General features: G+C 46.0%; 3 non-coding genes across 3 annotated transcripts; 1 reads left to right on the top strand and 2 right to left on the bottom strand.

Annotated features, from left to right (window-relative positions):
* On the bottom strand, nucleotides 1-72 carry trnam-cau (transfer RNA methionine (anticodon CAU)). The gene has a single exon. It is a non-coding gene; the product is annotated as a tRNA-Met (tRNA).
* An 11,378-nt stretch (nucleotides 73-11,450) lies between these two features.
* Nucleotides 11,451-11,533, bottom strand: trnal-caa (transfer RNA leucine (anticodon CAA)). Its single transcript has one exon. It is a non-coding gene; the product is annotated as a tRNA-Leu (tRNA).
* Nucleotides 11,534-15,904: 4,371 nt separating this feature from the next.
* On the top strand, nucleotides 15,905-15,976 carry trnaq-uug (transfer RNA glutamine (anticodon UUG)). The gene has a single exon. It is a non-coding gene; the product is annotated as a tRNA-Gln (tRNA).

Genomic DNA, 15,976 nt, shown 5'->3' with positions numbered 1-15,976 from the left:
TAGCAGAGGATGGTTTCGATCCATCGACCTCTGGGTTATGGGCCCAGCACGCTTCCGCTGCGCCACTCTGCTCTACCATTGACTGAGCAGTCCTTGTTTTAGGAGAGCATTATCTGTCTTTGTCTCTGCCCTGCTCTCCTGCTCTCTTTCCCCTCATTTAGTCCTTGACATGATACATGCTCTACAGCTCTGCGGGTGGAATGAAGACCTGCGTCTGCTCTGCTCGTGCCGTCCTTCGTCTCAACCTAAATTGTTTGACCCACCTTTATAATGATCGGACTCGCTCCCGCTGAGCGCGCCAGGCGCTGCAGACAACACAACCAAACTGGCCCCGATCAGGATTTGACAGGCCGAACTCGCGCCGAAATCTTTACAAAAAATCCATTTTTGTCACCCACGTGAAGATGGGTGGGAACATGCCCTAAAAACACCAAGAATAATATCCACCACCTTCTGAACGGGGCCTGGCCCGTCTCCTGCATCAGGGGCCGCCGCAGTCGCGCATCAGCTGTTCAACAGCTGTTCGCCGCAACACTCAATGAGACAAAGACATAGAAGCTCAAGCTGCTGTTGAGGAGGCTCTGATCCTAGAGTGGTTAGTACTCTGTGTTGTGACCGCAGCAACCCGGTTCGAATCCGGGTCACGGCAGCATGAGATAAATTTCTTTGTGTGTATTGATGGACACAAGCCAAGCAGAAATTTCCCACGATGCAATAGGGCAGTGTTTGGTCAGTGTTGAGCAGGCGTCAGTCTGACAATGATGTCATATTATTGTGTCATCACCTGACCAGACCCAAAAGTAGGCTCAGGTATCAGTTTCTTCTCAATGCTAATGTCTGCTAGCTTAGTCTGCTACTTTGATGGCTCTGCCTGCTCAAAGGTCCAGACCCCTGGATGTGGTGGTTCCTACCTGAACGTAGATTCTGTCAGCTCATGTTGTTAAATCAACTCACCAGGAACACCAGTAGATTTCAATGGACTGACAATGAGTCTCATTGAATGGTAAACATGTCAAATATGAAGTCATCACCTGAGGAGGTCTGCTGCTGGAATGAAGCTCCAGATATTCACAAGATATTCTAGATCTTCAAATAAAGCATTTTTATATTTGATTTATTGTTCATTAGCCTGCTTCACATTGTTTGATTTTATGTGTTGTATATAAATAGAACTTTGATCCACAACCTCCACAAACACTCCAACTTTTGTGCCCAAATTTTCTCCTCCTGAGGCACCAAATCAAGTCAAGTCATTTTATTTGTTAGAACCAAATCACAACAAAAGTTCTCTCATGACTCTTTACTAGTAGAGCAGGTCCAGCACCAAACTGCTTCAATGAATCTACACCCAACAATTCTCCACCAGCAGGACATCCTGCAACAGTGGTGATGAAAACCTTCCTTTTAACAGGCAGGAACGTCGAGCAGATCCAGGATCAGTGGGGACGGCATCCTGCTTTGACCGGTTGTATTTAAAGCTCCATCAGATTGGAACAACCTTTCCTCCTCACTTGGGTCTCTCTCTTCCTTTCTCATCTTCAAATCATCAAGCATTTTCAAACATCTGCTCTCGTTTCTGATGCACTTCCCCTTTTCTCTCCAGGATTCACTCTCTACTTGTTCTTGTTTGTTCTCTGTACTGTAAATATGTGGATATTTGTGTATGAATATGCATTGTGTACTTTAATGGTGCATGGAAGCAGTATTTATTTAGATGGGTGTTTAAATGTATGAGTATGTGAACACAGGCCCACTCCTTTTCTGTAGTGGGATCTCTGATCATACTTTGTATAATACTGGATGGGGGGGGGGGGGGGGGCTTTGGGGAACATTGTTGGCCTGTACCTGGGTGTATGATGTGTGTGTCCTTGTGTTGAAAATAGAATCTACTTTTATTATTGTTGTATTGTTGGTCATTATTTGTCAGGACCCCCTCCAAAATGAGATGGTGCATCTCAAGGGGCTGCCCTTGAAATCAAGAATCAAGAATGAAGGTGTCTGCTGGTCTTGGTGGACCCTCTGCTTCTCCAGCTGAGTCAACAGATTCCTGTGTTGCTTGAGTCATTGTGTATCCTGGCTGCATTCAGCGCTTTCACCGCTGCAGCCCAGCGTGATTGCCAGTCAGGACAGGTGTTATTAACAATGGAAGAGGGGACAGTTTTGGCAGGACAAGTTGCTCCACATTCAGGAGATGGTGGGAAGTTTCAAAGCTGCCATAAATCTTGATAACAAACTCCTTCACTGTGTGTGGTTCAGAGTCCCTGGTTTGATTGCAGCTTTGACCTGAGCAGGTGTTCATCCACATCTCAGTAACAGGGGACACTTTGTCACACCAGTGGACAAACATCAGCATTCATCACCCAGCAGCTCCTCTGATCAACAGAACAAGTTAAAGTATTCTGGAGAATGAGGCCATTGATCCCTCTACCTCTCACATGCTAAGCGAGCGCTCTACCATTTGAGCTAATTCCCCTGTTCAGGAGCACAGCAGATAATGGAGGTTGACCTTCATGCATGGTTGAATGAGCGTCACCAGTTGAAGCTTCTCTGGTTGACCAATGTAATGGAGACCAAGGGTTCCATGACATCAATGATTAATTGAAGGTAGCATTTGTCTTGGTATTAACAGTTTATGTAAATTAGAGGCACACACACATGTTAATGGTCAGGTTTATTGAATCAGCAAACATGTGAAACATTTTCTATGCCATGTGTTCCAGGGAGGGACCTGGGAAGCACAGGGGGACCGGCCATCCTGCCTGTGGAAAATGAAGACCCCAGTGTCAGTCAGTGGTAATCAGTGTGCAAGGCCTGGTATTTAGTGTTGATCTAGTTTGTCTCATGTAAATGTGGCAGTTTCAGTCGTCACGTCAGTCCTCACCTCTTCCTGGTGGTTTCCTTAAAGGGGGTGGAGCCAAAAGGGGAGAGTGGCCCAAGGAAGCTCCTTAAGAGCTGTAGGTGCAAACCTTCGCTCCCAGATTGGGGGGGGGGGGGGTACTGATTGTAGAGCCTGGTTGTGGTTCATTTTATTTGTTCTTTTAGCAGAGCATGGTTTCAATCCATTGACCTCTGGGTTCTGGGCCCAGCTCTCTTCTGCTGAGCCACTCTGCTGGAGCAGGAAAAGAAGAAGGGATCTGAATTTCAAATGTTTCACATTGATAGGCTCCAGCCCACCCCCCACCCCACCCCCCTCACCCCTCCCACCCCTCCCACACACACAACCCTAAACAGGATAAGTGGAAGAAAATGGATGGATGGATGTTTCCCAGTTTGGTCATGACATTCCCTTTTTTTAACCTGTCCTGTTCAGGAAATGGAAATGGAAATTTAGCTGCTATGTTGAATCAGAAAAACCTTTTGAAGTCTACTTTTGCTTCAGTCAGAAAGTAGACTGTTGTTAACTCTCACAATGGTTGGTGATTGTGGAGGAAGACAAAATCCTTATGAACCTCTTTTTAACAGACACACATTTCTAAAGATGCAGGTTCATTTTATTTTTCTTCTTTTAGCAGAGGATGGTTTCGATCCATCGACCTCTGGGTTATGGGCCCAGCACGCTTCCTCTGCACCACTCTGCTCTACCATTGACTGAACAGTCCTTGTTTTAGGACAGCATTCTCTGTCTTTGTCTCTGCCCTGCTCTTCTGTTCTCTTTCCCCCCAACCAGTCAAAGCAGACGTCCGTCCCCACTGATCCTGGATCTGCTCGACGTTCCTGCCTGTTAAAAGGAAGGTTTTCATCACCACTGTTGCAGGATGTGCTGCTGGTGGAGAATTGTTGGGTGTAGGTTCATTGAAGCAGTTTGGTGCTGGACCTGCTCTGCTTGGAAAGAGTCATGAGAGAACTTTGTTGAGACTTGACTTGACACACACACACACACACACACACACAATCCTAAACAGGATAAGTGGAAGAAAATGGATGGATGGGTGTTTCCCAATGTGGCTCTGCAGCAGGAGGTCTTGTAGAAACAGGGACTGACCTGACACCAGCTCCCTCTGGAACAATGGTTCATTCATTCATCGGTGCCAGGAGGCCTAAAAACACAAAACACCAATTCAATCCAGGACCTTGGAGCCTAAACTGAAGCTCCATCACACGGTGGCTCTGCTGGGGCTCCCACAGGTGAGTGAGGCTGAGCTCCAGTCTGCTCTGAGGAGGCAGCAGACATCTGCACCACTCAGAGGTTTGGTTGGTGTCTTTGACAAAATCCCAACAAACTCAAATCCTGTTGAAGCAGGAAGTTCTAGTTGAACTCTCATCCACGTCACATGACCAAGAAAACCTCCTCTTTCATTCAGACCAGAACAGACAAACATAGAAACATTGACACGACAGGTGGGCACCGTCAACTTAAAGCACGTTAAAATGGCAAAATATGAGGCCATGCATGCATTTATTATGCAAAATATTTGATACTTTATTGATAATAAGGATTCCAAGAAACATTCTGAAACCAGGCCGACCTGTGCCGTGTGCTCGCCTATGGAAACAAACAGACCCAGAATCAGATATAGAGGTTCAGGTTCTGGATGGTTCTGGTTGGTTCCTGCAGTAATTGAAGCAGTTAAAGGCATATATATCCAAGTGTGTGTGTGTGTGTGTGTGTGTGTGTGTGTGTGTCAAAAACTGACCCACTTCTTTTGCCAACATGAGCCCACAGTGGTGGTGTCTCTGGAGAGGTGGAGCTCTGTCCTTCACCTGCTAGGTTCCAGCAGGCAGCTCAGGTCTAGTTTTCTTCACTGAGCCTCCATGATGAGTTTCCTCTGAGAAGTTCTTGTCCAAGGTCCCAGCTGGTAAAACCATTTTCACCAGTGATACTGGGACCCTGCAGTCCAGTGGTCTTATCAGGACCACACTGGACCTGCCGTCTTTGTTTGTTGTGTTGTTGTGCAATGTGAGAGAACGTGACAGACCATTTTAGACCAAAGACAGGCTGTGTGTGTGTGTGTGTGTGTGTGTGTGTGTGTGTGTGTAACCATGTTAAACTCTTTAAATAAATGTTTCAACCTGCTATTATTTGGATGCTGTATGATTCCTGCAACCCCAGACTAACTCAGGTGTTCGTACTGCAACCTAAAGTATGGTGATGAGGAGAATGATGAACAATCCACAAGGTGATCAGAAAATAAGAAATGGATTCAGGAACAACAAACCCATCTCTGAACATGTGATTGAAACATGTGAGTGGGACTGGCAGAACCTGGCTTTACCTCAAAGTGTCTCATCCAGAGATCTGTGACAGGCGTCTGCTGTGGAGGGTCAGTCTGTCCGTCCACATTCAGATCATCGATGCAGCCACTCTGCTAGGATCAAACTACTCAGGATGAAACAGACCAATGTTGACATCAAGTAGCAACTCAGCAGCTGATCAACAGAGTCCTCAGCACCAGTAGAGCCTGGTCCTGGTCCCTGGGGGGCTCCAACCACCAGCCTCTCTGTTAACAGCCGAGCGCCACAGAGACTCTGAGTCTCCTGCTGTTCATGAAGAGTTTTCAGGCTAAATTCAGTGTGTGAGGTCCACACTGCACATTTGAGGGACCATGAAGGACAGAGGAGAGTCTGACTGTCATGGTGAAAGCCTTCAGCACTAGAACTGAAACAGCCCCACCATCTTAACCCCCCCAGTCCAAACATCATCGTCCAGCCTCCAACCAGAGGTCCCTCAGTTATCATGGAGCCACAGGTGGAGTCTGGATTCTTTTCTAGAATGAGACGGCAATGACAGTCCTGCAGAGTGACATCACTGACATGAATGGATGACTTCAGTCACGTGACTGGATGACTTCAGTCACCTGACTTCAGTGCCAAACAGTGCACACTGGTGCCTACCAGTCAAAACCACCTCAGACTGTATCATTCTATATGCTTGGCTGTAGTGTGTGTGTGTGTGTGTGTGTGTGTGTGTGTGTGTGTGTGTGTGTTTTTAAAAAGGCAAAAAAGTATTTTTTTCAGCAATAGAACTTTAATACAAACACAAAATGAAAAGCAGAACAAGCCAGAACCCAAAATATGGATTTACAGAGGAAGCGTGCTGGGCCCAGAACCCAGAGGTGGATGGATCAAAACCATCCTCTGCTAAAAGAAGGGAACAAAATAAACCTGGTTGTTTTGAAATGTGAATCTGTTGAAGAGGGTGGAAATGGTGAGGGAGTCAGTTGTTCCTTTTGTTTTATGACAAAGACCTCATTGTTAACTAAATCATTTTAATTCTTTACTTGAAGATTCACGCTTTTTCGCTCAAAATGTTTGACAACTTCCTCCATGCTGGTGCCCCATCACACACAACAGGTGCACTTGTCCACTTTTCACCTCTGACCCTCAAACATTCACAGTCTTCCAGTGAACGTCCAATCGTCCTCTGAAATAAGAGATGAATCTTTCCCTGCTGAGACTCCTGATCTCTGACTGTCACTAGCATGTGCTAGCAGAATACAGCACTCCTTCTTCATGATCTGTCTTTGTCTCTGACCAGCTCTCCTGCTCTCTTTCCTCCTACCAGTCAAAGCAGACATCTTCACCTACTGATCTTGGATCTGCTGCCCGTTCCTGCCTGGTAAAAGAAGGAACCAGCACCTGGTTCTCCAGGCTGAATTAACTCCAGGACGTTGCCCCAGCTGGCACCAGGTGCTGACCCAGGTCCTGCATGGGAGATACTGTCAGTTCTGTTCTGCCGTGCTCTCAACCACAGGCTGGTGTTGAGGCCTGCAGCAACCAGGGCCCCAGTCACCAAGAGTATAAAGGCTGGTCATTGTGGCAGTGGGAGGAGTCAAAATGAAGACAGACCAATGTGAGCAGGACGTTCCTGGAGAAGTCAGAAGAACTTGACCATGTTTCCTACAGTACCCAGGAGGCCTGGTAGTTGTTGAAGGAAGCTCCAAAAGCAAAGAGCAGACAGCAGGACATCAAAAGAAAAGATCCAGACACTAAAACTACAAGTAGAAACAAGAAGAAATACTAAAAGCTTTGGAAAGATACTACAAGGTTGGATATACATTATTATATACACTACTATTCTCACTGACTCCTAAAGAGGGACAGGAAACATTAGAATGTGGATCAGATCAGCTGATTTCAGTGTTGAGTCCATCCCTCCATCCACTTTCTGTTCTTATCCTTTAAGGGTCATGGAGGGGGGGGGGGGGCGATCCCAGGTGACGTTGTTCAAGAGGCAGGGTTCACCCTGGACAGGTCACCAGTCCATCAGGAGAAATGAGGTGGACGGTATCATGCAACCTAAACTTAAACATTAGTCAGATCAAATTCAGATTAAAGCAAGAGTCTCCAGATCAAAGTCAGAATTCCTGATGATGTCATCAGGGCTTTGACAGTAGCTAGAATTCTGTCTTTGATCTCAGGAGGACATGAAAGAAACACAATTTAGAAAAGTATATGAGACCACGGCAGCATGATGGTGCAGTGGTGAGCACTGTGGCCTCACAGCAAGAAGGTTCTGGATTTGAGTCCAGGCTCGGGTGCAGAATCTGCATGTTCTCCCCGTGCATGCGTGGGTTCTCTCTGGGTACTCCGGCTTCTTTCCACCGTCCAAAGACATGTAATTTGGGATGAGGCTGATTGGACACTCTAAATTGACTGTAGATGTGAGTGTGAATGGTTTTGGCGACCTGTCCAGGGTGAACCCCGCCTCTGGCCTGTAGATGCTGGGATAGGCTCCACCCCCTCAACCATCAATGTAGGTCTTTTGTTAATTGCATGCCACATGAAATTATTATTGGTGACTTTCCTAGCAACAGTCTCACAGTGGCAAGACAAGAACACTTCTACTTTTGATGATGACAGTTTGTTCAACACTAAGCTTCATCCAGTACCATGTTGTCAAACACTGGAACCTCCACAGCACCTGAACAGGGACTTGAACCCTGGACCCTCAGATTAAAAGTCTGATGCTCTACCCTCTGAGCTCCTCAGGCTCTTTCTACAGCATTGAGACAGGAACAGAAACACCCGTGAAGGTCAAACTGATGCTTTCTTGACTTGTTCAGTCCTCCATGTTAAAGTCCTCCATGCTTTTGATTGGCTCTGATTCTCTGTGGCAAAATCCAACAAGAGGCTCCAAAAATGTCCTGAATGTCACAAGAATGCACAGGACAAGATGTTAGTTTCCTTCATGTCTGCAGTTCCTCCACTGGAAAGTAAAGTCAATGCTGCTCTTCTGCTGAAACCTGGGATCGGACCAGGGACCTTTAGATCTTCAGTCTAACACTCTCCCAACTGAGCTGGTTCAGTTCTGAGCGAGGGCCCTGCTTCTCTCATTTATAATCTCTTCCACTCTCACTAGAACTTAGAGAGGATTGGAGCTTCTGAAGTCCTGACACAAATCAAACCAGGGACTTTGAACTACACAGTGAAGGAGTTGGTCATCAAGGTCGATGGCAGCTTCTTAAGTTCTAGCTTTGATCAAATATAAGAAATGTAAATGAATTCAACATTGATTGCATTTCCCTCCTTTCTTTGGTGCAAGGAACCGAGGACCAGAGCTCTAAGTTTTCCAGTTCCTACATCAGTGAATGGACTTTCTGTGCTGCAAGGAGCCAAAGCTACTAAGGAGGATTACAGTTTGTCCTTGCAGGAGTCAGTGACTTAATAGAGTCTAACTAAGGGTTGAACCTGAATGAGACAGTCACCCTTCAACATGGGGCCATGGCAGAGTGAACCAAGAACACTACAATGGGGGTGAGAGTGGAGCCATGATGGACTCACAGTTCATCACCTCCACCATCATGTGGACCACCTGATCACCTCTCCCTCAAACTCTAAATAACTCATTCCCTGACCAGGAATCAAACCCGGGCCGCGGCGGTGAGAGCGCCGAATCCTAGCCACTTGACCATCAGGGACCACACTGAGCTCTCCAACAACAGAGACTATAGACAATGACTCAAGAACACAGGACTCTGTGGTCTCAGCTTGAGATACAGAGGGTCCACCAAGACCACCAGACACCTCAGCCCCCTAAAGACAGTCCACCCCCAGGATCAGCTTCTATCACTCAGTGGTCCAGAACCATTATGGAGCCTGATCAGGAATGTGAGCAAAGCTCTTGGAACAGGCCTGCTGCCACCACAACTAAGATCCTGCAGGTCACTAGAAACTCCAGTTTCCAGCTGACAAGTGGACTTTCCTCTGATCTGTGGTGGTGCTGAGTTTAGCAAACACCTCCAACAAGAAGATGAAGGAGGCCATCAACTCCTCCAAGCTCAACATCTATACTGGCTTTACTGGGAGATCAGGAGGTCAAAGCAGATCTCCACCCTCCACCTCAGATGGCTTCTACTCACAGAGATGAGGGACCAGTTCAAACCAGCTCCCTGGAGCTCCCTTAAGCCATTGTCCCCCTCAGCTAACATCTGGATCTGGACCTGCACCGGTGCTGACTTGTGTCTTGAGTCCCCAGAGTTTGTTGAACCAGAGAAGCTTCAACTGGTGACGGTCGTACAACCAAGCGTGAAGGTGAGCCTGCATTGTCTGATCTGGAGCTAACAGGAATTAGCAAGTTAGCAACTGTTCTAGAGTTGCTGCTGAGTTGAATTTGAATTTATTTGTTGAAAGGTTCCAGTTTCTATGAGGTCAGGGAAGATTGGTGTGGATCTAAAGGTCCCTGGTTGGATTCCCACCTCTCACAGAGGACCTGATGCTTCACGTGAGCTGTGGGATTGGTCTTCACTGCTGAGACAGAAAGAATCCTCCCACATTGGCTTCTTTTAACTGTCAACATTGGTTTGGCTCATTGGAACATTTTCAAACCCTCGTTGCTCAGATTTTACATTAATTTGATCATGACTTTAGACAAATGTTCTGTTTATTAATTAAATAATCACTTGAGTTATGAATTTAGTGAGTCAACCAGACTTGGTCAATGATAAAAGTTAGTCTGGTTATTATTCAGTTTCCAGTCAGTAGGGACACACACACACACACACACACACACACACACACACACACACACACACACACACACACACACACACACACACACACGCACAGCCTGTCTTCAGTATAAAATGGTCTGTCACGTTCTCTCACGTTGGAAGATTTCTCTGACTCCATTGTGAATACAGAGATTCTTCATCTGCCACCTGAGTCTTGATCCACTGATTCCTCTGATCCACCTCTTTCTGCTCCAACAAGGCTGACATGGATCAGGTGGGTCCATGTCATCCAATCAGGAGGTTTCTCCTCTCAGTTAATTTTCTTCATCCCAGTTTAGATTGATTCTCCTCAGCCTGATGAAGGAGCATCTGATCAGGTGTTTGGCTGCTTGTTGGTTGTAATTCCATAGATTTTAATCTCAGATGTTATAGAATTAAGAATGCAATGGCAGTCCTGCCAAGTGACATCACTGACATGACAGGATGACCCAGTCATGTGACTGAAGGAGCTGAGAGCTAAACATCATTGTTGATGGTGTCTTCCACTGTAGTCAGCAGCCACAACTCCTCTATCAACACCTGTCAGAGACCTGCTGGAGGCTCCACTGAGGATCACTGGATTCAGAGTCTAGAGTGCTCACCATTCCACCATGGAACCATCAAAGATGAAACAAGTGAGACAAACTATGGCACTAAGCATGTACGAGGGACTACAGTGGTTTTCTGGATCTAATTTCCACAAACAAATGATGATTTGGGGAAAGGTCTGACAAAGTCTGAAAAACCTACCCTGATTTTTTCACAAACAAATGATAATTTTTAGACAGTGAGACAGTGCTCTTATTTTGGAGGGCCATCAGGATGTGAAATATCCCAGACCTCTGAGATCAGAGTGTTCACTTTGATCTCAGGGTCCTGAATTTGGAGGTTCTTCCTTTGGTCTCCAAGTTCTAACTCCCATCTTACTGAATCATTTTATTAATGAACTCCTCAGACCCTGATGATGTCAGGAAGAAATCCAGACATTCAGTTCTCATCTCAGCTGTTCTGACTGAGACGTCAAGCAGTCAGGAAAAAAGTGTTACGACCCAAAGTGGGACCTTTACAGGAACTAACAAAGTGTCTTTTTTCCTAAACTACTTGAGGAACTGGTTAAACCAGTAAAATATGCATTTCTGTGTGCAGACCAGTGAGGAGCCTGGGTGAGTGGAAGGATGTTTACCACCAACACAGAACCCAGACTTTAGTCATGTGATGAGATGGAGACTCTGATGATGAAGTTAATGGACAAAATGTGAATTGAAGGGTGAACACAAATGGGACCAAATGAATTCAATGAACCAAACACATTCCTTCAGTAGACTTTGATCCAACATTGAAGTTAGAGTTTGGTGGCTGCTCCATGTTGGAGGAAACCAGGCGATGTTGGACCGTCACAGGGAAGCTCCTTTGCCTCCTCTGCTGCCAGTTCAACCACTCACTCCCCTCAGTGGAGAGCAGCTTCAACTGGGTTTGAAATTTACCACTGTGGATGCATAGGAATGTGGAGAAAATGTCCTTTGTCAGAAGTGGGATTTGAACCCACGCCTCCAGGAGAGACTGCGACTTGAACGCAGCGCCTTAGACCGCTCAGCCATCCTGACAGACACTGAAATTTGCAGACTTCAATATCAAATGAATTCATTCACTGACAAAGTAGAATTTTTGTTAACATTAAACACACAGTCTGTGTTCATGGCAGGAAGAAATGAATGTGTGTGTGTGTGTGTGTGTGTGTGTGTGTGTGTGTGTGTGTGTGTGTGTGTGTGTGTGTGTGTGTCAAGTCACAACAAAAGTTCTCTCCTGACTCTTTACTAGTAGAGCAGGTCCAGCACCAAACTCCTTCAATAAAACTCCACCCAACAATTCTCCATCAGCGGCACATCCTGCAACAGTGGTGATGAAAACCTTCCTTTTAACAGGCAGGAACGTCGAGCAGATCCAGGATCAGTGGGGACGGCCTTCTGCTTTGACTGGTTGTGGGGAAAGAGAGCAGGAAAGCAGGGCAGAGACAAAGACAGAGAATGCTGTCCTAAAACAAGGCCTGTTCAGTCAATGGTAGAGCAGAGTGGCGCAGAGGAAGCGTGCTGGGCCCAGAACCCAGAGGTCGATGGATCAAAACCATCCTCTGCTAAAAGAAGAAAAATAAAATGAACCAGTGTCTTTAGAAATGTGTGTCTGTTAAAAAGAGGTTCATAAGGATTTTGTCTTCCTCCACAATCACCAACCATTGTGAGAGTTAACAACAGTCCACTTTCTGACTGAAGCAAAAGTAGACTTCAAAAGGTTTTTCTGATTCAACATAGCAGCTAAATTTCCATTTCCATTTCCTGAACAGGACAGGTTAAAAAAAAGGGAATGTCATGACTTCCTCTGTATGTTAGAATATGAACGACTAAAAATGTTCATGCCCAGTTTAAAGTTAGAATTGAATTGAAAATACAAAAATCTCAGTGTTGTAAACTGTTTCAAACAAAATTCTACTGTTGAACAGTTCAAGTGTTTCTAATTCAGATTCAGATTCAGATTCAGATGTCTTTATTTATCCCCGAGGGGCAATTAAAGTACGGTACAACTGAGCAGCATGACATTAAAAAACAATAGAAAAAAAGAGGGACATGACAGTGGGAATAAATAAGAGAATAAAAATAAGATTAAAGATAAAATACAATAAATATACTACATACAGTATGTACACAATGTAAAATGAAGAGTAAGGTGACTGGAGTGAGTGAATAAAGTGCAGACAATGTAAACAGTATAAACAGTGTAACAGTGAATGAAGCTGAATGTGCTCTCTTATACTTTCCTCTATTGGGTTTCTTTCATGTCCTCCTGAGATCAAAGACAGAATTCTAGGTATTCTAGGAGTTGCAACCTGGAAGGTTCACTCTCCTTCAGTGAGGCTGAATCCCTGTGGTCAGTGAGGATAAGGGACCCCACAGGTATCACTAAAGTGCTTTAGACTGCAAAGCACTCAGCTAATCAAGCTGGGATCAACTGCTGTGGTGATCAAGGTATCATCATATATAACAAACAAAGAAAACAAAGTTGAGGAAAAGCACACAAAGAAAAAACTATGAACATAAACAGAGCATCTTCTACACCAGATGTCACACGGCTCAGTAGACCTCTGGTCTGACCCGCAGCAGGTCCAGTCTCCAGGGTGCCCCCATCATTCTGCTCTTCAGTCACAGGACATGCAGCAGAATCCCATCGCTCCTCTGCAGAAGAACATATGAGAGCGTCTGCTTGCTCTTCTCTGGCAGGACATAGGGGAGAGTCTGCTTGCTCTTCTCTGGCTGGACGTAGGGGAGAGTCTGCTTGCTCTTCTCTGGCAGGACGTAGGGGAGAGTCTGCTTGCTCTTCTCTGGCTGGACATAGGGGAGAGTCTGTTTGCTCTTCTCTGGCTGGACATAGGGGAGAGTCTGTTTGCTCTTCTCTTGCTGGACGTAGGGGAGAGTCTGTTTGCTCTTCTCTGGCTGGACGTAGGGGAGAGTCTGCTTGCTCTTCTCTGGCTGGACGTAGGGGAGAGTCTGCTTGCTCTTCAGAAGTTTGCTGGACCTTCGCTTGAAGGCCTTGATTTTCCTCTTTCAAACAGCTTTTTAAATCATGAAGATTTCCCAGGATTTCCCCCTGAGCACTGCTCCTTTTCTTCTTTTGTGTTCTCACTGCACATAGAAGACTCTGAACTTCACCGTTCAGACTGCCAGTCTTTGTGGGGTCCTGGTCCTTCCTTGATTCAAGGTGGGCCAACTCAGCAGTGAAGGTCTCTGTCTCCTGAGATGCAGTAGAAACTCGTCTCCTCAAACATCCATTTTCTGCCTCTCTCTCCTCACTCTCACCCACTCACTCAGCTGTTCAAGAGTCGTCTTCTTCTCAGTGAGTTCTTCTCTCATTTTGTTCTTCTCTGCCTGGATGGAGTTGAGCTCACACTTGAGGTCACATTTCTCCTTGTAAACCATCTTCACCTCAAGCTGAAGATTGTGGACTTGTGTGTTCAGGTCTCTGATCTGAGTCTGGTTCTCCTCCCTCACAGATTCAAGGTTGCCCACCATGGCAGACATGTTCTCTACCAGCTGATATGCAATAATCTTCTCTTGTCCAAGACTAGAAACCTGTCCCCACAAATTCTGGTTTTCTGTCCATCTCTTGTCACACAGAGACTGAAGCTGATCAAGAGCACTTTTCTTCTCAGTCAGGTCTTCCTCAAGACATTTCATCTCCACCTGTTCTCTCTCCCTCAGAGACTGAACGTGGGTCAGCTCTTTTCTGAGCTCATTGTTCTCCCCATCAACCTTCCTCCCCTCACACTGAAGACTGTGGACTGTTGCGTTCAGATCTTCTATCTGAGTCTGGTTCTTGTCCTGGACTGTTTGGAGGTTGGCCACCACAGCAGTGAGGTTCTGGAGCTCCTGGATTGCTCTTTTATTCTCACGTTCAAGAGTAGAAACTTGTTCCCTCAAATTCTGGTTTTCTGCCTGTGTGTTGTCACACAGAGACTGAAGCTGCTCAAGGGCAGCTTTCTTCTCAGTCAGGTTCTCCTGCTCTGTCAGCCTGAGAGATGGAGGAGCAGGATCACATTGACCAGGATCATTCAGTGGATAAATACAGCTCCTACTGAGATCCACCAGATCTCTGAATGCTCCAACTATACAATCCAATGGAGTCATAGCCTTCTGTCCTGGGTTGATCTGAAGATCTTGAGCCAGACTAAATCTCCTGGAACTGTCAAGTGTTTAAAGACCAAAACTGCCCCAGAAATGTGGAGTCTGGATTCTTTTCTAGAATGAGACGGCAATGACAGTCCTGCAGAGTGACATCACTGACATGACTGATGACTTCAGTCACATGACTGATGACTTCAGTAACGTGACTGGATGACTTCAGTCACATGACTGGATGACAGTGTAGATTCCAATGTAGAGGTTGGGGAAATAGTCTCTGAGAATCCAGCTTGAACCCATGCCCTCCTTGTTCTTCAAAAACCCAAACAGCGACCATCAGTCTCCCTCCAATCCTGTACTTGGTTCAATGTTGCTGTTCCATTTTGCAGCAGCAGGTGTCGCTGTGATACCAGGTTCAGTTCAAGATTCCCAACTCCAGCTCATGTTGGTGACCTCAGTGGCAGGTAAAATGGCGCTTCAGTGGATCATGTGATCAACTCATGTGTGTCCTCAGTGCTCCACAGGTCTGTCAAATGTTCTGTAAAATAGTTGGACCCAGCAGAGCTGCTAGATCAGGAGTTGATGGAGTCGTTGCAGATACCAGGGTCCAAAGTCCAGCTTGAACCTGGTTTGTGCTGTTCTTTGTCAAGCTAGCAGCCATTCTTGTCACTGCCAAGCTAAAGTGACTTCTGTCAACAAAGGTCAACATACAAAAGGATATTTCTACTGGCAGTTCAAGATTTTGATCAAACTCCTTTTTCAGAGCTGGAACCTTCCTCTTGTGTCAGCTTTCTGTTCCCATCTCTATGGTAACGGTCAGTTTTGACCCACGTCTTCAATCAGCTGTCAAATAAACTAAAAACAATTTTCTCACAGCAAGAAGGTTCCAGGTTTGAGCCCAGGCTCTGGCACAGGATCTTTCTGTGTGGGGTTTGCATGTTCTCCCCGTGCCTGTGTGGGTTCTCCCCAGGTACTCTGGCCTCTTCCCACCATCCAAAGACATGCAATTGGGGACTAGGCTAATTGGATGCTCTAAATTGACCGTAGGTATGAATGTGAGTGTGAATGGTTGTTTGTCTCAAGGTGTTGGCCCTGAGATGAACTGGTGACCTTTCCGGGGTGTACCTCTCGCCAGTTGACACTGGGCTGGGCTCCAGCCCCACTGCAACCATTAACAGGAATGAGCGGAAGACAATGGATAAATGCATGGATGGGTGTTTGTGAAAATTAAAACCAGACAACCACTGTACTCCCGCCTACATGATAAGCGCCATAATTTTTCTCACTCATGTCTTTTTTTTTTGGACTGGTTCCATGGTGTAATGGTTAGCACTCTGGACTTTGAATCCAGTGATCCGAGTTCAAATCTCGGTGGAGCCT

This window comes from Aulostomus chinensis, chromosome 1 (assembly GCF_037954235.1).
Source record: "Aulostomus chinensis isolate RoL2024-O1b breed Wild chromosome 1, RoL_Achi_v1.0, whole genome shotgun sequence".
Classification (NCBI taxonomy): Eukaryota; Metazoa; Chordata; class Actinopteri; order Syngnathiformes; family Aulostomidae; genus Aulostomus; species Aulostomus chinensis.
The sequence above is the reverse complement of the archived record's forward strand: the minus strand, read 5'-3'. Positions and strand labels throughout refer to the sequence as shown.